Source organism: Numida meleagris, chromosome Z, assembly GCF_002078875.1.
Source record: "Numida meleagris isolate 19003 breed g44 Domestic line chromosome Z, NumMel1.0, whole genome shotgun sequence".
NCBI classification, from domain to species: domain Eukaryota; kingdom Metazoa; phylum Chordata; class Aves; order Galliformes; family Numididae; genus Numida; species Numida meleagris.
The window spans coordinates 71,858,431-71,881,740 of record NC_034438.1 but is presented as its reverse complement, the minus strand read 5'-3'; positions in this window follow the sequence as shown (position 1 = coordinate 71,881,740).

Sequence of the window (23,310 nt, the reverse complement as noted above, 5' to 3'; positions counted from 1 at the left end):
TCGTTGCCATACGCCTCAGTTCATAAGGTTCCTCTGTACTTCTCTTTCTGATGTCATTTTTTTCTGCTTTAGGTAGCAGCTTCTGTCTCCAAACAGTGAAATTCTTAGAGAACCAGACTCAGTCAAAGTTCTTTCTTTGCCTAGAAGAGAGGCAAAACCGCCATCCTCCCAGACTAGAGGCTCTGCCTTAACACAAGAAGTTGCAGATCTCCTTGTACCTACTTACCAGGGTTGGCTTCTGGAGCTTAGGAACATAAAACGTATTGAAGAAGATTTAAATCAAGAAAAAAGAAGGGTTAGAGTACATTCCTGCTGCCTGAATTTCAATGCCCAGCTTTTAGTCCAGTAGATTTTGAGAGCTAGGTATCTGAGTAAATCCACTCAAGGGTAACATATGGGAAAATAATTGCTAGAAGTGCTGAGGAAATAAAGGAAAATTAAGCATTACTGAAAGCCCAAGAGCCTACGTCTTACTGAGTGTACTGTGTTATGGCCAGGTATCACAGAATTGCAGGGGTTGGAAGGGACCTCTGGAGATCATAAAGTCCAACCCCCCTGCTAAAGCAGGTTCCCTACAATAGGTCACACACGTAGGTACCCAGCTGGGTCTCGAATATCTCCATAGAAGGAGACTCCACAACCTTTCTGGACAGCCTGTTCCAGTGCTCCGTCACCCTTACCATAAAGAAGTTCTTCTGCATGTTAGTACCAAACTTCCTACATTCAAGTTTTAGGCCATTACTCCTTGTTCTATCTCTACACATCACTGAGAAGAGCCTAGCCTCATCCATTTGCCTCCCAGCTCCCTTTAGATATTTACAAACACTTATCAGATCCCCTCTCAGTCATGTTTTCCCCAGGCTGAACAGATCCAGGTTACTCAGCCTTTCCTCGTACGGGAGATGCTCCAGGCCCTTCATCATCTTTGTGGCCCTCTGCTGGACTTCTTCTAGGAGAACCATGTCTTCAACTGGGAAGCTCAAAAGTGGGCACAGTAGCCTAACTGTGGCCTCACCAGGCCAGAGTAGAGGGGGAGGATCACCTCCCTCAACCTGCTGGCCACTCTTTTTAATGCACCCCAGGATACCATTGGTCTTTTTGGCCACAAGGGCATACTACAGTTTCGTGGCCAACCCGTTGTCACCAAGACCATGTGGTTCTCCAAAGAGCTCCTCTCCAGCAGGTCATCCCATAACCTGTACTGATACATCAGTGGGTATTCCTCTTCATATACAAGACTCTACACTTGCACTTGTTAAATCTCATCATGTTCCTCCCTGCCCAGCTCTCCAGCCTGTCCAGATCTTGTTGAATGGCTTCGCAGACTTCGGGTGTGTCAGCCACTCCTCCCAGCTTTGTATCATCAAACTTGCTCAGGGTGGACCCTGGATGAAGGGATCTTCATCCAGATCACTGATGAAGATGTTGAGCAAGAGTGGACCCAGCACCAACCCCTGAGGATCACCACTGGATACAGGCCTCCAATCAGACTCTGTGCCACCGATCACAACTCTCAGCTCTGCCAGTCAGCCAGTTCTCAACCCATCTCACCACTCACTCATCTATCCACACTTTCCAAGCTTCACTGCAAGGATAAAAGTGGAGGATGGTGTCATGAGCCCTGCTGAAGTCAAGGTACACAACAGCCACTGCTCTTTCCCCATCTACCCAGCCAGAGATGACATCGTAGAAGGCTGTCAGGTTGTTCAAGCATGATTTCCCTTTGGTCAATCCATGTTCACTACTCCTGATGACCTTCTTCTCTTCCAATTGCTTGGAGATGGCATTTTTTCGTGGTTTTTTTTTTTTTTTTTTTTTTTTTTTTGAGGGTGAGGAGGCAATGAAATGTTACAACATGGATATTTTTCCAGCAGAAGTCTTATTTGGAATAGGTAAATGCACTTGCTTCCTCCTTTCCATACAGCTGGATGTGTAGGTTGTGTCCATAAGTTGGAATGATTACCCATTCTTATCCAGACAGTGTTAGCCAAGCATTATTTTTAAACAGCAGTATCCCAGAACACCTAAGTCTAATGCATAACTAGAAAAAGAAATATCATTTTTGAATGGAATTCCTAAATATTTACCCAATTCAGAAGATGCTGTGAAAGTACTTTTATTCCATATACTTGCTGAAGCATGGTAAGTAGTCCAGAAGGGAAGAAACGTTATTCCTTGTGGAACAGAACTAATGAAGCCTGATTTCCTCAGAATTTGTATGCTCTTCCATCAGTACCTCTCCCTGCAGTAAGCCAGTTTCCTTCCCAGTCTTCCATGAGATCTTCATCTCAGTAACTTGAGATCTTCTTGCGCTGGTAGTATTTCCAGTTCAGCACTTGCCTCTATGTTCCTGTCTTTCTTCCCCTGTGTTTCTGAGGTGAAACTCAAACTAGATCTAGGGCCAAGCTGATGAGCTGGGCAGTGCCACGTGCCAAGGGGTCAGCTTGTACGCATGGGCTGAATGGTGTGCCACTCGATGCCAAAGAGAATGGCTGTTTCCCTAGCTTTGCCCTTGGTAAGTATATCAGTTGTGGGCTTTTTTAATACTTTTGGTCAAAATCTAACAACTTGGTCATTAAATGACCAAGACAAATGGTATTGTCACACCAGCTGATATGGATTAACGAGGTCAAAATTGAAGGGACTGAAAAAACTTTCTTCCTTGGATGGTATGCTGAAAATATGTGAACTAGTAAAAATATCTGCCATATGCCATTGATAGGCATAGCATAAGCTTTTTGGATGTGTTTAATGATTTTGATATAAAAATTCAGATAAATAAATAAAAAAGAGTGATCTACTGGTTGCATAATTGAATGGGTTGAATTGAAGCTTGGCATGAAAGCCAAGAGGCTGCCCTCTTGTGCCTTTAAGCTGGAGGTTTCATTTGTAGATTAGTAAATGGGTTCGTTGGCTACTTTTAGTTCCTTGGTCTTAATCACCTAATTTATAAAGAGCAGTATTCATGCTCTACCTATCCTTTTCTTTAAACAGTTCTCCTCTTTAATAGAGGAACAAAAGATATCTTTGACTTCATAAAGTTATTGTTTAGGGTTGGACGAGCGTGTTTAAGCTCTTGAAAGTTCTATTTATTTTCCATTGATCAGCCATGCCAACTGCAGTCTTCTAAATACGACTACATAAATTAATACATAAAATTCTAATCAATATATGTAACCATTCAGAAAAGTCTAATGTATGGAGTTTATGAGAGCTGTGATGTCATAACTGCACTGCATATGCTCTTATCAAAAAGACACTTACTGAGTGCTTTAGCCCTTACATGCGTACAAATGTAGATCCTTCTTGTATTGATTTATTTCCTCATGTCATTTTTGCTGTCACCAGAGTCTTTACATAAGAGTACGGTTTGTTTGAAGTCCTTTCTACTTTGCTGATGTTTGGAAATATTATATTTTATTTCCACTGTTTTGTATTAGCATTTAAAATTTGACTTCTCTGTTTTATATAATGTACACCACTGCAAGTAGTGTAACTTGATTACTCCCAAGAGGTCTTCTGGTGTTGGTCACACTGGGAGAGCTTTCTCCATGTAGCTGCAGCAATTATATTGAAGAGAAACTATTGCATTGAATTGAGACTATATGCTTAAAAAACACAATTTTCTGCCCATTTTCCTTTTGGAAAGAAAGGAACCAGATATTTTCTTTTTGACAAAGGGACTGATCACCCACATACATTGTACCATTTTTGGCAACCTTTAGTAGTTGCTACCTCTGCTCATTACTTCCTTCACTAATGTGCCCAGGGAGGGGAGGCTGATTTCTCTCTCAGAGTCATGAAATTGCCAGGTTGCTGGACCTGGTGAGGGCCTGTGATGCCCAGTAGTTTTGGAGTTTCTCCTGCCTCCCTCTTCCTTCAGCAGATTCAGTCCTAACAATCTGTTAAAAGGTGCAAGGATAAGGCAAGCATGCTTCAAGAAACTGTGGAAATGAAAAGAGGCTCATGAGAGGAGATGCAGAGTGAGGTGAAGTGTAGAAATCATGAAAGGGTAATTCAAATATCTTGAGCTGCTTCTCAGTTTTTGTATGGGATTTGAACTGTTCCAGAAGACCCTCACAGGATACCTCTGCTTTTCTGTGACCTCAGAGCATTGGAAAGAATCATTGGCCTGTGAAATACAGCGTGCTACAGGGCGTGCTGTATAGCTTAGTTATGTTTTGTTGGTTTTGGCTCTTTTGGTTACTGAATGACAAAAACAGAATGTAAATCTTAGCCTAAGCTTTCTCACCAAAACCCTGTCTTCCCATGATTTCCTGTCTGGAAACCTCTTGCCACCTCCCGTCAGAGCCTTATTCTCATCTATCAAAACCAAATGAATTAACTGTAGACTGAACTGAGCCCAAAGGGACCTCTTCCCTTTCCTGGGTTTACAGCTGAATGAATCTGATGATCATCTCAGCCATTTTCACAGAGCAATTTTAAGATTCTTTTTGAATCCTCACATCTCTCCTGTGACCTGTGTTTTAAGCAAGAATGAGCTTATGGACAGAGAGCCAACTGGTGAGCCATGTTCCGATGCTCCCGTGGCAGTACATGCTGTGTAACTTTTATGATAATTTGAAAGTACTGCTGGTTTATTTAAGTGTATCGGAGACGGGGGGTAATACTCTCTGTGTTAAAAGTAGTAAAATACTGAAGAGAATACCTCTGGGACCAGGTGTCTCCAAGCGTATGGTAAAGTCAGAATTGTGGCTCTCTACTGATGTGCTTTTTGTAACCATGTGCTGGCAAACAGCCCCTGGCCGTGTCAGCATAAGCTGTCTCTTGATCAAAATCCTAAGCTGCCATGGCCTGTACTTTGTGCAGAAATCCTCCCAGCCATTCCATAAATTGTTTCTGTTTTTCTTCAGAGGCAGATGGTTTACATCTTCCATTCTCCCTTAAATCTATTTTGGGATAAATTCTTTTATCTTCTAATGACTTGAAGTGAGAAATAAACACACATCCATGATAAGAATTCTCTTCAGTTGAGAAAGATTCTGCAAAATGTTCCTTAAGCTCATTGCGCTTGTGTTGGAAATCTTAGGACTATGTAAATTCTTTGACATAAAATATTCATTGTAGGCTCTATAACAGTAAATAATATGTTAAAAATTGATCATAATGTAAGTTGAATTCCTACAGTGCTTCCCAGACAAAGACCTATCTTATAGGAAACTCCTGATTAAGCTTCAAAACTGCTTCTGAGGCAGTGAAAAATGAGTGAGAGAACCTAAAGCAGAGGTATGGGGATGTGAAGTTGGCTGTTGGGATGCTGCTGCTGCAAAAAAAGAGGCTGAAGTGGCAGAAATGTCAGACTTCTAGGCTCTGTCCAGTACTCAGCCATGGGACAATACTCTTCAGCCCATAAGTGGAGGACAGTATTTTTTTCTTGTCTTTTTCTGGACTCAGGAGAAATAGCAGTATTGATTGGTTCCTCTCTCATCTTCTCCTCCAAGAATGCCTTCTTTATTTTATTGCTGTTATAACCAGAAAGTATTTTCAAGGAATTTTGCGCTTGTATTATTTCCCAGTGTTCTTATAGATCGTAACACTGAATCAGCACAGTAAGTGATGAACAGCTGCACGGGGGCAGGAATAAGAAGGCATGACTGAAGAAGGATGGGAAACTTCTAAACCAGTGCTGCCACTGGAGATGTTGTAAAATAAAATTGCTCTGACCACAGAGTCAAGATTTGCTAAAGTACCAGAAGTCACATGATGGCATTCTTGCCTGTATGTATCACATCTCCAGAGAGCACAGGGTTGGCTGAAGCAACAAATCCGGTTCATGAAATGTTCCGGCGTTTCTACACATTTTTCATCTCATCTTAGTTTTAGGATTTTTTTAAATGAATTTTAAATTCTTCATTATTAATTTAGAACTTTGTAGATATGTTCATTTTTTTTTAGTATATATTTTTATCTCTTATTTGTTCAAAAGTGCTTTTTTTGTTAGAATTACAATAGGTATCTTAATAAGCATATTAAATGGTAATTGCTGCAGTTACTAAATGATACTCAGCTATTTAATTGCTCACTGTTACATAACTGATATTAAAAAATGTAACACAAAACAATAAGATTAAAATAAGATTAAAATAAAATGAACAAAAGTAATGAAATTAATGGTGGAAGAATACTGTCTTTTGAAATGCCATCTCCAAGCAATTGGAAGAGAAGAAGGTCATCAGGAGTAGTGAACATGGATTGACCAAGGGGAAATCATGCTTGACCAACCTGACAGCCTTCTACAATGTCATCACTGGCTGGGTAGATGGGGAGAGAGCAGTGGCTGTTGTGTACCTTGACTTCAGCAAGGCGTTTGACACCATCCTCCACAGTATCCTTGCGGTGAAGCTTGGAAAGTGTGGATAGATGAGTGGTGGTGAGATGGGTCGAGAACTGGCTGACTGGCAGAGCTCAGAGTTGTGACTGGTGGTGCAGAGTCTGACTGGAGGCCTGTATCCAGTGGCATCCCCCAGGGGTCGACGCTGGGTCTGGTCTTGTTCAAGATCTTCATCAATGTCTTGGATAAAGGGATAGAGTCCACCCTGAGCAAGTTTGATGATACAAAGCTGGGAGGAGTGGCTGACACACCTGAAGTCTGTGTTGCCATTCAACAAGATCTGGACAGACTGGAGAGTTGAGTGGAGAGGAATCCAATGAAGTTCAACAGAAGCTAGTGTAGAGTCTTGCACCTGGGGAGGAATAACTGCATGTACCAGTACAGGTTGGGACGTGACCTGCTGGAGATGAGCTCTTTGAAGAAGGACCTGGGGGTCCTGGTGAACAACAGGTTGGCCACGAGCCAGCAATGTGCCCTTGTGGCCAAAAAGACCAATGGCATCCTGGGGTGCATTAAAAAGAGTGTGGACAGCAGGTCGAGGAAGGTGATCCTCCCCCTTTACTTTGCCCTGGTGAGGCCACATTTGGACTACTGTGTCCAGTTCTGGGCTCTGCAGTTCAAGAAAGATAGGGAACTTCTAGAGAGAGTCCTGTGGAGGGTGACAAAGGTGATAAAAGCTCTGAATCAACTCCTGTATGCGGAAAGGCTGAGAGATCTGGGCCTGTACAGCCTGGAGAATAAAGGAATGAGAGCGGAGCTGATCAATGTTTACAAATCTAAATCTAAATCTATATATCTAAATTATATATCTAAACTGTTGGAGGCAACTGGATGAGGCTAGACTTTTCAGTGTTGTGTAGTGATAGGACAAGGAGCCAAAAACTGGAACATAGGAAGAGCAACACTAAAGCGTGGAAGAACTCCTTTACAGTCAGCACTGGATCAGGCTGCTCAGAGAGGTTGTGGAGTCTCCTTTGGAGATATTCAGGACCCATCTGGACACCCTTCTGTGCGACCTACTGTAGGCAACCTGCTTAAGCGGGGTGGTAGGACTCAGTGATCTCTTGACGTCCCTTCCAACCTCTGCTATTTTGTGATCCTGTAATTCTGTAACTGTTTTGCTTCATTGACCTTTATTAACTCGAAGTATCATTTTCATGCTTTTCTCCAAAACTAATGCTTCCTGTTAGCTTCTGAAGAACTCTTTATAACTACCCCTTTCTCTGTTTATCTATCTAATCTATGTAGGTTGCTTTGACAGCAATACCTCCTATTTATTTCCATGCAAACTGCAGCATATGTAAAGAGCACAATAACACTATTTGATGGAGAAAATTCTCAGCTGCAAAACATTATTTTTCAACATAGTCACCACCATTAGCTGTGCATTTTCACCAGAAATGAATAAGAGTTTGCATGCTATGCTCATAAAAATCTGTACCCACAGATGTGACTCACTGTTTCAGAGCTGCTATGACTCGATCATTGCTAAGAAAACGTTGCTCATTCAGTCCATCCTTCATCAGCTCAAACAGACAGAAGTCAGAAGGCACCAAATCTAGGCTATACAGTGGGTGTGATAGGGAAGTCCAGCCCAATCTGGGAATGTGCTCAGCAGTCTTCAGAGTGGTATGGCCTGGCATTAGTGTTTCACAAGGGAAAGGTTTGAGCCTTCAGCTTAATCAGTGTCATGATGTAGTGTTCTGAGTTGACGGTTTGTGTGGGTTCCAGGAGATCCAGAAGGATCACCCCTTTCCTATCCCAAAAGACAGTGCACATCACGTTACCCACTTAGGGCTGTATCTTGAGCTTTTCTTTCAGTGAGAAATTCACGTATCGCCACTCCACGGACTGCTGGTTTGATTCTGTCTTGTAGTGGTGACACCACACCATGTCACCGGTAATTACACAATCCAGGAAACTGTCACCTTCAGTTGAAAAGTCCTGACAAACTTGCATAGTGTTCTTTCTGTTTCTGTGTGAGCATTCTATCCGGCACAAACTTTGCAATATTCCAGTGTTACCACCATTGTTTCCAACACACTGAAGCTGAGATTCAGCTCTATATACAGTTCCCTGGTCATAGCCTGCTGATTTGTGCAGGTGAGCTGATTGAGACACGCTTCATTTCATGTGACAGCTGTGCATGCCTGTTTGGAACATGGCTTGTCTTTCACATTGCTGTCACCACTGCTGAAATGTGCCACCCAGTGCCTCTTAGTGTTCTCATCTATTGTTTGATCTCCATAAACATTCAGCAGGCATCAATGAATATCAATTGGGTGCAAGTTTTCCATGTGGAGCAATTCAATTCCACACCATTGCTTCATATGCATTTCCATGTCAGACTATTTTGGTAGACTGTCCCTCTGCTGCCATTTATTGCACAAAACAACAGAAGAAAAGTAAATTAAAAAAAGAAGAAAAATCTGCAATAAAAGATACCAAATGCAACCCACTTTGTCCTATGGTGCTACTCAAAGCCTAAGCTGAGATATTTTGTTATTCATCTGCTTTGCTGGAACCAACCAATCCTTCTACCAGCACAATTTCTCTTCATTTCACCAGATGGTCTCAACTGATTGAATGGTCAAGATCAGAATGTTGAAGCTTTCGGAGAGGGTGGTCTTCTCTGAATGATGGGACAGTTAGTTCAATGTCTGCATTTTTGATATTGCAGTCATTTTTGTTGTGGTAATCATTTTTATGCAAAAGAGGAAAGATAAGAGAGTTTTGGAAACAACTGCAAGATTTTTCTAGGTATTCTAGGAAGTGTGTTTGCATGAAGTTTCCACTAGTTTGTTTTTTTTTTGTTTCTGCAGTGACAATCTTTAACACCATTCTACTTGAGCAAGCAGATCAGACCAGATGGTCTCCAGAGGTCTCTGCCGACCTCAAGCATTCTCTGATTCCACGTTAAAATGTGTAATGTAAATAAGCAAGCAGATGCTCAGAATTCTACTTCTCTCTTTTCCTGTTGAAAATCTATTGTCCCTGTTCTATGATTGTTTGGACCCATTCCTGGAATTTTTTTTTACGTTAAAAATTCCCGTAATGCTGTCTTGCTGCTTGTCATCCTCATTCATTTGCAGCTGGAAACAAAAGTGTCTTGCTGACAGTACTTAGAATGCAGATTAACAGAATCTTTAAATGCCTGTGACTTCAGCTGTACGTGTTCACACAAGATGTTTCTAATAGAATGAGTTGGAAGTGACCTTAAAGCCCATAACCCTGCCAGGGACAACCCTGCCAATCACTACCTCAGTCTCCTAGGGCCCCATCCAATCTGGCCTTGAACAAATGCTTTCAGGGAGGGGATATCCACAGCTTCTCTGAGCAACCTGCGCCAGTGCCTCACCACTCTCTGAGTAAAGAATTTCCTCCTAATGTCAAGTCTAAATCTATCCTCTTTTAGTTCAAAACCATTACCCTTCTCTTATCACTATGTGCCCTTGTGAAAAGTCCTTCTCCAGATTTTCTGTAGGCCCGTCAGGTACTGGAAGGCTGCAATGAGGTCTTCCTGGAGCCTTCTCTTCTTCAGGCTGAACAAGCCCAGCTGTCTCAAGCTTTCTTCATAAGAGAGGTGCTTTAGCTGCTTATCTTCGTGGTCCCCCTCTGGACCTGCTCCAATAGCTCCATGTCTTTCTTATGTTGCAGGCCCCAGAGCTGCATGCAACACTCCAGGTATGATCTCATAAGAGTAGTGTAGAGAATCAACTCCCTTGGCCTGCTAGTTGTATTTATTTTCATGCAGCCCAGGATACAACTGGCTTTCTGGGCTGCAAGTGCACGTTATTGTCTCATGTTCAGATTTTTGTCTGCCAATACCCTCAAACCTTTCTCCTCAGGGCCTTCCCCATCCACTCATTGCCCAGCCTGTATTCAAGTTTGGGATTGCCCTGATCCAGGTGCAGAACCTTGTATTTGACCTTGTCCAACTGCATTTGCTTCACGCAGGCTCACCTCTCCAGCCTGTCACTGTCCCATTGGATGGTTCCACTGTCCACCAACATGTCAACTTCACCACTCAGCGTGGTATTGTCCTCAAACTTGCTGAGGCTGCACTCAGCCCCACAGTACATGTCACTGACAAAGATATTAAAGGAACCAGTCTCAACACTGACCCTTAATAAACAGCACCATCATTGGTCTCCACCTTGACAATGAGCTGTTCCCAACTCTTTGAGTGCAGCCCTTCATCTACCATTTCTCTCAGGATCCTTGGTTGCACCTCATTAAGTCCCACAGATTTGCACACATTCAAATTTCTTAGATAGACTTGAGTGTGATCTTCTCCTACAGCAGACTGTACTTCATTTTCCCAGTCCCTGTGTTCAGGTGCTGTGAACTGGGCAGTGGTAGTAGTAAGGAGCCCAGCGTGACAACGGAGATGGCGATAACAATAAACACAGTTGTTGGGCAACAGTCCGCTTGGTCCCAGTTTCACAGCAAAAGACATAACGTTGAAATGAAATCACCATTCCCCCATGGTGAAGTCTTTACTTCTTGCCTATTATGATCACAGTACTTTGTTTTAGGGATGAGACAATGAATTTGGGGAAATTACTGAGATAATCCTTGGGATGTACTCCAGTCTTCATTGTTTCTACTACATACTACCCACAGAAAACAACCATTAAGATATTTGATCCAATCCCAGGTTGTCATTTTATGAAGCAATAAAATATGTTTATGTAATTGAAGTATCTATTGTGTGAGTAAAGGACAAGATGATTAAGCTGTAGAAGTAGCATGGTGGCTTTTTTTTTTAAGTACAACAATTGTGTTAACTAATCTTTGGAATCATTCCCAGACTGAGAAATAAAATTAATCCAAGTGAACATATGCAGTTGCTCTATTCAGAAATAAAATTCTGTATAGCTGCATTTGGTCCAACAAGCTTGTTAGGGATATTTCCCCAAGTATTTTGTTTTTAAAATTACTCACAATACGAGTAAATTCTCCGACAGTAGAATTGATTCCACAATGTAAAGAGTTCAAATAAAGGTAAGAAACAAAACTGAGAATGGAGTAAAACACTGTAACTTTGTGTGCATTACCATTCAAACACAGTTAAGTGCAACTTAATTATGAATGGGAATTAGAGTAAACAGTCAGGAGAGGTTGGTCCTGAAGATGTAACAGAAGGGATAAGATGGGGGCAAATGTTTATTTGAACGGTGTATTGCACACTGCGCTCTGCATTGCTTTTCCCATTTAACAATATACTTCTGGCCCAGAGAAGCAGTTGCTAAGTACTGTATACCCAAATAATGCCATATTAATGGCAGTGCTGTCAATAGTCACTGCTTGAACAGGTTGCACTCAGTCTGTACCTTATTACAATGTTGGCCAGGGCTACAATCCAGAGACTTGCAGAAAGCTGATGTGAGGTCTCTGTTTTGTCCTCTGTGCTTCCCAAACCAAAATGGGGAGGTGATGTGATGTTAAGAAAGGAAATACTTAACAGCCCTAAAAAAGAAAATATGGAAAGAGGAGTAGGAACAAGGAAGAGCAGGCTTAGATTTGGCAGAAGGCTTTACTTGGGGTTATTAATGTTTTGCAAAGTCAGCTGTCCTGGGAGTTGAAGAAACATCTGTAACAGTAAGCCCACATCAAATGAGTATGATGCCAGTAAGCAAACCCAAGGAAAAGAAACTGGAGGTTTCCAGCTCATGATACTGCATGTTAAACATGATTTCTCTGTTCCACCTACGAGTTTTGTGAATCCCAAAGACTTGCATGCACAAATGATGGATGGGAAGCTGGACATGAGCCACCAACTTGCCCACGCAGCCCGAAAAGCCAACCGTATCCTGGGCTGCATCAAAAGAAGTGTGGCCAGCAGGGTGAGGGAGGGGATCCTGCCCCTCTGCTCTGAGCTGGTTGACAGAACAGTAGGAAATGGTTTCAAATCAAAAGAGGAGATTTTTAGACTGGATACAAGGAAGAGGTTTTTTACAGTAAGGATGGTGAGGCATTGGAGCAGGTTTCCTAGAGAGCTGGTGGATACTCCATCCTTGGAGACATTCAAGGTCAGGCTGGATGGGCCTCTGAGCACCTGATGGAGCTGTGGATGTCCTTGTTCCTTGCATAGGAGTTGCACTATATGACCTTTAAAGGTCTCTTCCAACTCAAATCACTCTATGATTCTATGAAATGTGGAGTTAGTGGGCCTCTCAGGAGATCACAATCACGTATCTGCCTAAATTAGTTCTCAAGGCATAACTCCAGGGCTAGCAACATGCAAAAGTGAGTAGAGGGAGAAGACTGAAGGACAAAAGGGATGAAAAACATGAAGCGATTATTTTTTACCAGTGCTATTTCTTCCTTTATAGATTTAGTGCTGTTCTAGCACACCAGAATAGAGCAGAATTTAACTGCCTATTCTCCAACAGGGAGAAAATGAGATGCATACGTGAAACTGAATAGGAGACAAGAAAGTAATCTTGTTTCATGTAGGTAAGATGTCTCAGCATTTGCCTGTGTAATGGGAGGCAGAAAATGTTTGCTGAACATGCTTTTATGTTTAAAATACTGTTGAGTATTTTAATGTTTAATAATAATGTTGAGTAAGCCATAGAAAACTGATATCCGTATGGGTGACCATTAAGGTACTGCCATTTGAATACAGACAGCTGCCTTTACTTTGAAATATGTTATTTCTGGTTTTATCAAGATCCAGAAAAGGTGTTGAGTGTGTCAGTTAAGTATGAGTGATGTTATTCTATGCTCTCTGAAAATATCCTGCCATAAAGGGCCAGTGTTGGTATCACTTTACACTGGCCCTGGAATGGCTTTCTTGCCTTCTGTGGTTCATGCCAAGATCATTCTATGTTTTTTAATTCCATTTTTTCCTGTTATTCATTCATTTGCATTTTGAAATGTCTTGATTTACAGAAATGTATTCTACAGAGGCTCACGTTCTATGGGCTCAAGTTCTATAGAAACTCGGGGTGTTGCCGAGATGTGAAGACATGCACCCTCTGTGCTGAGATCAGTGTTTGTGTCACCCACTGCACTGAAATAGCCCTTGCTCTGAAACGTCCGCTCATAACCTCTGAGATGCCGTCAGCTGAAGGAGAGTATGGAACAGTAGCCATCTGGAAGGGAAAGAGAACACTTTGTTATAGTACAGAAAATAAACACTTTGGAGTTCACCTTTTATTTCCAGAGGCACTATTGGGAGCACCTGGTAAGGAAAAAAGTCAGGCAATAAGGGACTGAGGGAATACTACACGAGTAGATGGGTTGGGGGGGGGGTGCTTGAAAGGAATAATCAAAACAGGAGGATTTCATACTTCTGAAAAAGAAACACTACAAAGCATAGGCTGTTCTGCCCAGACATCACTTGGAGCGTCCACAAAATGGGTGTGGGTTGGTTATAAAGGATGATCTTGCTTGAGAAGAATTCAATAGCATCCCATGAGATCCTTAGAACAAAAGTTATTTGAAAATTCCTTTTTGTAAGTAAGCCTATCATAATCCTGTGATAGTTATGTTGGACATCTGCTTGGGCTTTGAGGATTACCTCTTCCTCAGGGCCAGCTTCAGGGTGTAGAACACGAATCCTCTGGGATGCATATTTTTAGTTTGGGTCAAAGCTGTGGTTGTGAGTGTACGGTCACTTCATTCTCATAAGGAATGACCCCAGAGAAGAAAGTGAGACCCACTTGTAATGTTAGGGTCAGGAACTCTACGCACAGGCAGATATGTGATTCTGCCCATTATTGTTCTCATGTAAGAGCCCTTTCTTGTGTCATAGCACAGAAGTTTCCCCTGAAGAGGCCTCCATCTGTTCTCTTCATTCTGCCATGTACTTATGTAGACATAGGCATTACAGTGAGGCTATTCAGATAGAATGTGATTCTCTCCTTTCCCCAGACCAAAAAGATATGCAAGGTCCACGTGCTGGTCCACTCAGAACCAGGTGTGACTGGCAAAAGGCCAAGAACATTGTGTGATGCTAGCAATAAATGCTAGAGAAACAGGGAGATCTAACAGTCTTCTGGTATTTAGAGACCGATGTGACACTGAGTCAGTATGAACGGAGCAATAAAGAAAACATGGTGAACCAAAGAGGTTCATCAGTATAAGAATGAACCCAATCTGTGTCAAAATGCACTAAGTAGTAAAGTTCATAAAAGATATATCAGATGTTCCCTCCAAGTCAGTGAGTGGTTTGCCTAATATTCCAATAGTACCTAGCTGATACTTTAAATAACAGTAATGGTATGTGAGAAAGACAAGCTATAAGACAAGGACAGGAACCTTATCTAGTAGGTGGCAATCCTGCCCTTCCACCCCAAGACATTCTATGATTTTGTGATTATCCAGTTTGTCATCGAGCAACTTTCTCCATGCTGAGACCAGGGATGCAGATTTTAAGATCTGGGGTAGCTGGCTCATGGTGTGTGGCTCAGTCATCACCGCAGATCACCCCAGCAATCACTGGGCAATGGGTGGGAACATCCCAGGGCAAACCTTCTCCTGAGGGGCTGGCACAACAACACAGCACTCCACAAAGCCTGGAGCTTTGAATGCTTTCCCAGATCATACTTGCTTTTTCCTTGAAAATGGTTTATCTGCCTGCTAGGCTTCCCTCTATTCTTATCTCTACTGGATTTGCCAGCTTTACAATGAAGAGCTCGTTGCTGTACTTCACTGACATCATGATTTCTGCATTCAGAACAGACTGATAACAGATGCTGCACGCACCCAAACTTCTCAGTACGAACTTGCCTTAATTTTTAAGTTAACCTGTCACAGCCCATGGTTACTTCTCATTTTGTGACATTTGTGGAAACATGAAGGATTTGGCATCATCCTTTCTGTGGTGTGTCTTTATGTCCCTCATAGATTTGGAAATCTGATGCTGCAGATTGTTTATTAAATGCAGTTTCCTCATCTTGACTCTCTCTAGGAAGCAGCTGGACTCTGTTCAACCAGAAATTACCACATGACTTAACCAAGTTACACAACCTGCTGCCTCCTGAGCCCATGGGCTTCCTAGCACTTCTCCTGACCTTTCCCATCAGTTGGGAGTTGTCTTCTCTCTGATGTCCATGTCACCCACTCCATCTTCCACAGAGGCATACACTGACAGTGCCTAATGGCTTTCCAGTATCTTCCTGGAAACAACCACAGAGCAATGTGGCATGAGCTGGTGGTACGGATCCTGCCTTGCAGTCCCAGATGTGGACAGAACCAGGACAGCTGTCCTCAGCTGGCCAAAGGCATGTGCCATACCATATGGCTTCACGCTCAGCAATAGGAGATGGGGTAAAAAAGGATGAAGTGGGGTGTTTAGAGTGATAGCATTAATCTTCCCAAGAAACTGTTATGTGTGATGAGCTCTACTCTCTTGGAGCAGGCTGAACATTTGCCTGCCAGTGGAAATAAGTGAATGAATTCCTTGCTTTGCTTTGCTTGCACATGTGGCTTTTGCTTTACCTAGTAAACTATATTTAGAATCATAGAATCATAGAATCATAGAATCATAGAATCATAGAATGGTCTGGGTTGAAAAGGATCTCAAAGATCATCAAGTTTCAGCCCCCCTGCTGAGTGCAGGGTCGCCAACCACTGGACCAGGCTGCCCAGAGCCACGTCCAGCCTGGCCTTGAATGCCTCCAGGGACGGGGCATCCACAACCTCCCTGGGCAACCTGTTCCAGTGCGTCACCACCCTCTGTGTGAAAAACTTCCTCCTAATATCTAACCTACATCTCCCCTGTCTCAGCTTAAACCATTCCCCCTTGTCCTATCGCTATCCACCCTCACAATTGATCCTCCTCCTGTTTATATGCTCCCTTCAAGTACAAAGGCCACAATGAGGTCTCCCTGGAGCCTTCTCTTCTCCAAGGTAAACAAGCCCAGTTCCCTCAACCTTTCCTCATAGGAGAGGTGCTCCAGCCCTCTGATCATCTTGGTGGCCTCCTCTGAACTCGTTCCAACAGCTCCATCTCTTTCTTGTGCTGGGGGCCCCAGGCCTGGATGCAGTACTCCAGATGGGGACTCACAAGAGCCGAGTAGAGGGGGACAGTCACCTCCCTCTCCCTGCTGGCTGCTCCTCTTTTAATGCAGCCCAGAACATAGTTGGCCTTCTGGGCTGCCAGCGCACACTGCTGGCTCATGTCCAGCTTCTCGTCCACCAGGACCCCCAAGTCCTTGTCTGTAGGGCTGCTCTCAAGGAGTTCTTCCCCCAGTCTGTGTAAATACCTGGGATTGCCCCAGCCCAAGTGCAGCATCCTGCATTTGGCGTTGTTGAACATCTAGCTTCACCTTTAAGTTCTTTTCCTTTTCTGATTCTTTCTTTGGTAAGACTGAATTCGTGGCCGTGTGTTGCCAAGCTGCCTGCTAGAATTAAACCAGAAGCCAGCAGTGTAATTGTTTGATATACTCTAATCTAAGCAATGACTTTGCTCCTATTCTACTGTGAGTAGGGACATCCCATTTCCGTATACTGTTCTGTGTCACATTGTAAGAAGCTAACCTGTACGACAGCACTGGGTACTTGTCTTTCCTGGGGAAACCACACACAAAGGCTTTTCAAATCATACTTTGAAATCCTTGTGTTTCAATAGCCTTCCATGACTTCTGTCATGCTCAGGTTTTTCTGAGCAGTGTTTCATTTCATTAAGTACAAAATTTTGCCTAAAATATTTAAACTGTTTGCCAGCCAATTCAACAGGCTTCCGCAGGGACCTTCCTCCACTACATATGGGTGGATCAGAGAGCCTGAAAGTTCTTGAGGGTCTGTGAGAGCAACTCGGGCAAAGAGGAACAGAGAACCACAGTGGGATTGCAGGCTGCAATGCTGAACGGGCACAGTGCTCTGAGAAGCAAGGAGGATACATTAAAGTGTTAAACTGGAGACTGTCTTCCTCCATTTATCCACTCTGTAAGGGTGTGTTGTGGTCTGGCCAATCTGATCACAAGATGCAACTATGTTCTCAGGCAAAGTACAGGTTTGTTGCACCCAGTATATGTGTCCACACCAGTAATTTTCAGATGTTCTTCAGCCAGACTGGTTTAATGAAGATTTTAATGGGAAAAACATGTGAGGAAGCAATTGTCCTCATTCTTCAGTAATTTCAGAAAATCTGACACATCATAAGATGCAGTAAATGTGTCGGGTTACAGGCTAAGAGGACAGACTAAAAAATGGCCTATCAGTACCTGAAGTCTGTGTTATTATTCTGAGCAAACTGTCTTTGCTGAAGGGGTGCAATAACAGCGTCCTGTTGCAGCATGGATAAAACATGCAGTTTGCTAGGGCAGTGGGGAAGGAAAGGTGAGGCTGGAATACACGAGGTGGATCAGGAGCAGATCACTGAGCAAAGCAGCTGGTATGAGAGACACCATCCTCAAACTAAACACATTTCCAGGGAGTTAACTTCAGATTATGTCTAGTATCCCGGAGCTCTCTGTCTAGTGTTCTGGACTGAATGTGCATCCATTACCGGAACACATTAAGGGCACTCCTGGCTTTCACATTTTGGTTAATTTCATTGGAAGGAATCCAGTTTGTGTGCCCTGAAGCTTCTCTGCAGTGTGAACCAGAACCCAGCAGCAGAAAGGACTCAAACTGGCCTCAGAAGTCCAGCGTAACTCTGGACAGCCAGGCTGCTGGCACCTGCCCTCTGAGGGTTAAAACTTATTTCCATTAGAAACAGTCAAGGCCCACATTCCTGCTATTCTCCTTGTAGTAACAGAGAGCAAGCCTGTTGCTCTAAATTTGTATTATTTCTCTTGCTCCCTGTGCAGCTCTAGGCTGAAGTAGGCTTTTCTTGTGTAGCAGTTCTTGTGCTGGGCTGCTGCAGTCTCAGCCCTGCATACCATCCAAGAGCCCTGTCTGAAACAAAATCAGATAAAACGAGAGGAGACATGTGCATAATTGGTCCAGTGACGTTGGTCTAACTCCATGAGCAAGAAAGAATCAACAGTATCTCAGTACATCAGTTCCCCAAATGTTAACACACTATTCCTCCTAGAGAGAAGGTAAATCTCACCATATCTAGCACTCAGGGGACAAATACCACATTCCTGGTTCTTTTCAGTGAAGCCAGAAAGATACCGGGCCCCTGACAGCTTGTAAAGCACGTAATAAAAAGGGCCAACATATTTGAAAATTCGTCATATTAAGCAATACCAATCTACTGATATTTATTGCCGTCAAAAAGAAATTCACTTGCAAGTGATTTCTGGTCAAATATTTGCTCACTTTCATACAGTCTCACTAGGCATAAGCCCAACAATGCTGGCATATTTGGAGAAAAGCTGATAGATATTCAAGTTGTTTCTGAATGCACTGACAATCAGAAAAAGTTAAACTTCAACAACAACAACAACAACAACAACAAAAAGTTACTTCCCATTTGGAAGAGAGCTTCACATGCTGCAAATAATTCATGTATTCACTCATGCTTTTCCTATTAAATTTCTTTTTTTTTCTTGCTAAATAATTGTTGAGAATATGATTCACTTCCTTCCCATTTATCCTCCCTCGCAAGACTTGGTTTTATTGGTCCTACGGATTGCACACAACCAAGTAGAAGCCAGCTAACAGATAGAGTTATCAACTCCACAAAGAAATTACTTATAGAAATGCAGCCTTAATTCCATCTAGGACAGCCTGCTGTAATTTTCATCTCCTGCTCGTATTCTGGGCAATGGTTTTCACATCTGCTGTGTTTACTTCTTGGTTACTTTCCATATTGTTCTGTGGAGCAGCTTGTGTCCTCTGCATATATTTTTCTGACCTTCCTCAGGGGATGTGATTCCCATAGGTTTCATTCCTTCAGACAAGGCTACAGGCCTCCTGCATGGTTGAGCATCCTGACTGCTTGAAGGAAGCTTCTCCAGCTCTGAGTGCAACTCCACCCACTTGACACGATCACTTTGTTGACACTCTGTTTTACAGCTCATCACTGTCCCATTTTATCCATGCCATTTAGGTGTTACACTATTGTCCCTCCACAAGCAGAATTTTCCAGTGAAGTTGTCGTAGAATCATTGAATAGTTTGGGTTGGAAGGGACATTAAATACCACCCCGTTCTACTCTCCCCTACCATGGGCAGGGACACCACCCACCAGATCAGGCTGTCCAGCTCCCCGCATGGCCCTGAGCACCTCAACGTTCTATTCCCTCATCACCATTTGAATAAAGAATTCCTTCCTTATAGCTCATATAAAGCTACTCCTGTTTAATTTTTAAACTGTTACCTCTTGTCCTGTCACTACACTTTCTGATGGAGTCCTTCCTCATCTTTCCTGTAGGCTCCTTTTAGATATTGGAATGGCTGCAATGAGGTTGCTCCAGAGCCTTCACTTCTCAAGGCTAAATAATCTCAATTCCCTCAGCCTTTCTTCATAGAAGAAGCCATATGATCATCTGTGTGGCCCAGTTTCTTGGTTTTGCACCACTGCTGACTGTTCTGAAGCAGCATTTCCCTGGGATTGCTGCTGCTGCCTGCTCTTTGCTCTCTAAGATCCAAACATTATGTGACATAGCTCCAAAGTCAGTGAGGCCTTGCTAAAAGATCCGCATCCGGTCCAAGGAAACAAGAGCAAAATTGACACACATTTTTTTACATGGCTTTGTAGTCCATGAGACAGTCAGAGGATGATTGGTGTTCTGATAACACTGAGGAATGTCTCTTAATTAAAGCATGAGTTAAAAAAATCTTAAACTACAGTAGCAGACTTTATTACCAATAATGGCAACATTTCAAGCATCCTTACCTACACAAAAGTTTTGAATACAGGTGTGTGATCTCTATGGTGAAAATACTTTCCTTGCACATCTAATGACTATTATGCAATGACACCTCACTTCAAACCACTAATAGAGTTTCTGATATCAAAGTTGTTGATGATACTCCAATGCTTGGTCAAGTTTAACCCTTTGAAGCTGGAAGGCAGCTCCACATTGCCTTTCTCTACCTGTACTGTTCAGTTAAGACAATCTCGCCAATACAGATACGTATTTATGCATAGTTTTGGCTATATCACCTTGTAACTTGAAATCTACCAACAAACTTATATGGAGTATACAAAATCTTTTTAAGAACAGGAACAATTAAACAGAGATTTTGATGTTGTTTTCACTTTTTTCCTCCATCTTTCAAGTCTGATTTTAATTTCTTGGTAACTAGTAGCACCCATGTCAACTTTGATTTTGAAGATAGTCAGCAGAGGGGTTGGAATTAGCTGATCTTAAAGGTCCCTTCCAACCCAAACCATTCTATGACTCTATGATTCTGTGATCTTGTAGGAGGATATAAAGTATTTATCCTGAGCCCACAGGAAAGCTGAGGACTTCTCTGATGTGTCAGAAGTTACGGTCATGCTTGGATCATTGAGCTTTGTCAATGAGCAAAACGATGAGCAATTTTGCTGACCTGTATGACATGCTTCTTACTTCAGATGGCTGGGAATCCTGGAATACCTACTCAATCAAACAATCAGAGCAACAGTAAAAGTCTACAGCTTCAGCATCTCCTGAGGAATAGGTCCTGCCAAAGATATACCAGGCATAACAATGTATCAGCACTGGCGCATTACTGGATAAGTTAAAGAAGGAAAATAATAAAAAAGAACATTACAGCCAGTAAAACAAGCAGCCCAAGTTAAATAAAAAGTGGAGATTTCATGGTCGAAAGTGTAGGTGGTTCACATGGATCCATCAGGCCGAGGAGAAGTGTTGCTCTACGTTACTAAGTTGGTCAGATGCTCTGGTGTCCTTCAGAGGGGCAGGGCTCTCTGCATCATTTTGTAGTGGGTGATTTGTTTCTACCTGTAGGTGTTTGCTGGAGGCGTCTGCTGATTTAAACACGAGTCTCCTCCTCGTGGCCATCCACAGCTTTGGCTTCAGAAACCTGTTGCTCAGACATCTTAACTCTGCTGACGTGTTCAGCAGGACAGCAAACTGTGACACTGTGATAGAGCCCGCTCGCACACGCTGTACTGCATAGCAAGTGTTCTCCTACGTCAAGCAAGTGAGCACGAGTGTTACCACCAGGAGGGGTAGCAGCATTGATTGTGGGTTAACAAGAGCCTTCACCCATCAATTGCTCCACTGGGTAATTTCTAAATTATCTGGGAGGAAGATGTTAAACAACGTATCTTGAATCATGTATTGTGGGTCATAACTATAGTGTTTTCATTATGAATTAATTTAGGGAAGAGAAGGTTTGAATCCTCCACTGCAAACAACAGAAAATAAAGTTTTATGGGTAAGATCTGGAAACATTAAGGTAAATCCTGCGGCACTCAGAAAGACCAACATCTCCTGGGGTCTGTGCTTATTGCTAAACAGTTCTGCTTGTGTTTGCAGACATGGAATGAAAGAGCTCTAATTTTCATTTCACCTGCACCTTGTTTTAGGGCCGTGAGCGTGTGAGCACATTTTTACTGATTAATGTTGAAGCTTTATCTGGACTTTTTTGGGCTTCCTGCAGACACCAGTGCAGAAGAGACCCACTAACAAACCTACATGGCAGTAAGAGGGAAAAGGACCCTTCCTAAGCACTCAACAACATTTTCTGTGAAATCCTTTCAGTGGCGTGCAGTGGGTGATGCTTGCCTGAGGGCACTTAGTCCAGGACCAAGGAGTGGCTATGGGCCCCTGCAGCACAATGGATGGGCCTCACATCAACACCAAAGTAATGGATGCTGCCAAATTTGTGTGGAGAAAAGGGAGAAGCTGCTAATGTACCAAATGAAGAACAGAGAGATGTGAAGCAAGAGCAAGGGGAGAAGTGTGAGATGGGCTGATTGGAAAGAGCACAGTGGCCAGGAATGGAAAAAGAGAAACAGGTCCAAGGGTGTGGGCGTGGAAGGCTGGGGTAAACAGATGGTGAATGAGAACGATATGGGGAGGGGAGAACAGGAACAGAAACAAGCACGTACAGTCGTGTGAGAGGAAACAGAATGAGCCAGTGCCAGAAGCCATCCTGCTGGGAAGCTAATGGGTAACAGCAGCGAGGGCATGGAGAGGAGGAGTCTCCATGTGCGAGGGTGGGAGAGCCCACAGCCAGCTGGCAGAGGGACCCCCAGCCAGCCAGTGATGAAAGGCAGAACATCAGTGTCAGATATTTCTGCTAGGACCAGAGACTTTATTTGGTGGCTCAGAGTTGTTCCGCAGGCCTGTAGTGGCCAGCACAAAGAAGGCAATCTCTGCCTTCTGTACATTACCATGGGATAGGGCCCTCTCAGTGGACAAGTGCATTAGCAGGGAGATAAGCTTTCGGTTGGATCTCAGAGGGGAATTCATCCCCACCAGCTCAGCTCCAACCGTGGCAGGAGGACAGACCCTAAGGCCCAACCCAACTGCATTGGTTTTGTGGACAGATCTGTTTGGTGTCAGCGGTGACTACTGTGCAAACTGCAAGCCCAAGGAGACTGAGTTGAGTTCAGAACATCAGCAAATTTAAAAAGAGAGAGAGAAAAAGGAGAGGGAAAACCTGCTTCTAATTCAGATTGCAAAGTGCCAGTGGCTATGGCACACAAGGGCCAGTGTTCCTGGCTTCTACTCTGGCTGATGCAGAGCTCATCATGCATTAAGTGAGGAGCTGCCACTGAACAAAACCATTGAGTGGGCTTCACAAGGTGACACGATTTTTGTTTTGAAATTATTTGCACTCAGCTGTAGCTTGGTAGGGCCTGTCGGTACTGGGGGTGTGGGATGGGTCCCCTGATAGCTGCGGGACTGAGGAGGCAATGTGTGAAGTGCTGGACACGTCCAGAGCAGGAGGCAAAAGATGCAAGGAATGAGGCTTTTGGGGCAGGAAAGTACTCAGAAGCCCACTTCAGTTGCACATTTTGTTGATCTTTCCTCCCCTTTCCCTTTTTCCTTCCTTTCCCTTTTCCCTTTTCCCTTTTCCCTTTTCCCTTTTCCCTTTTCCCTTTTCCCTTTTCCCTTTTCCCTTTTCCCTTCCCTTCCCTTCCCTTCC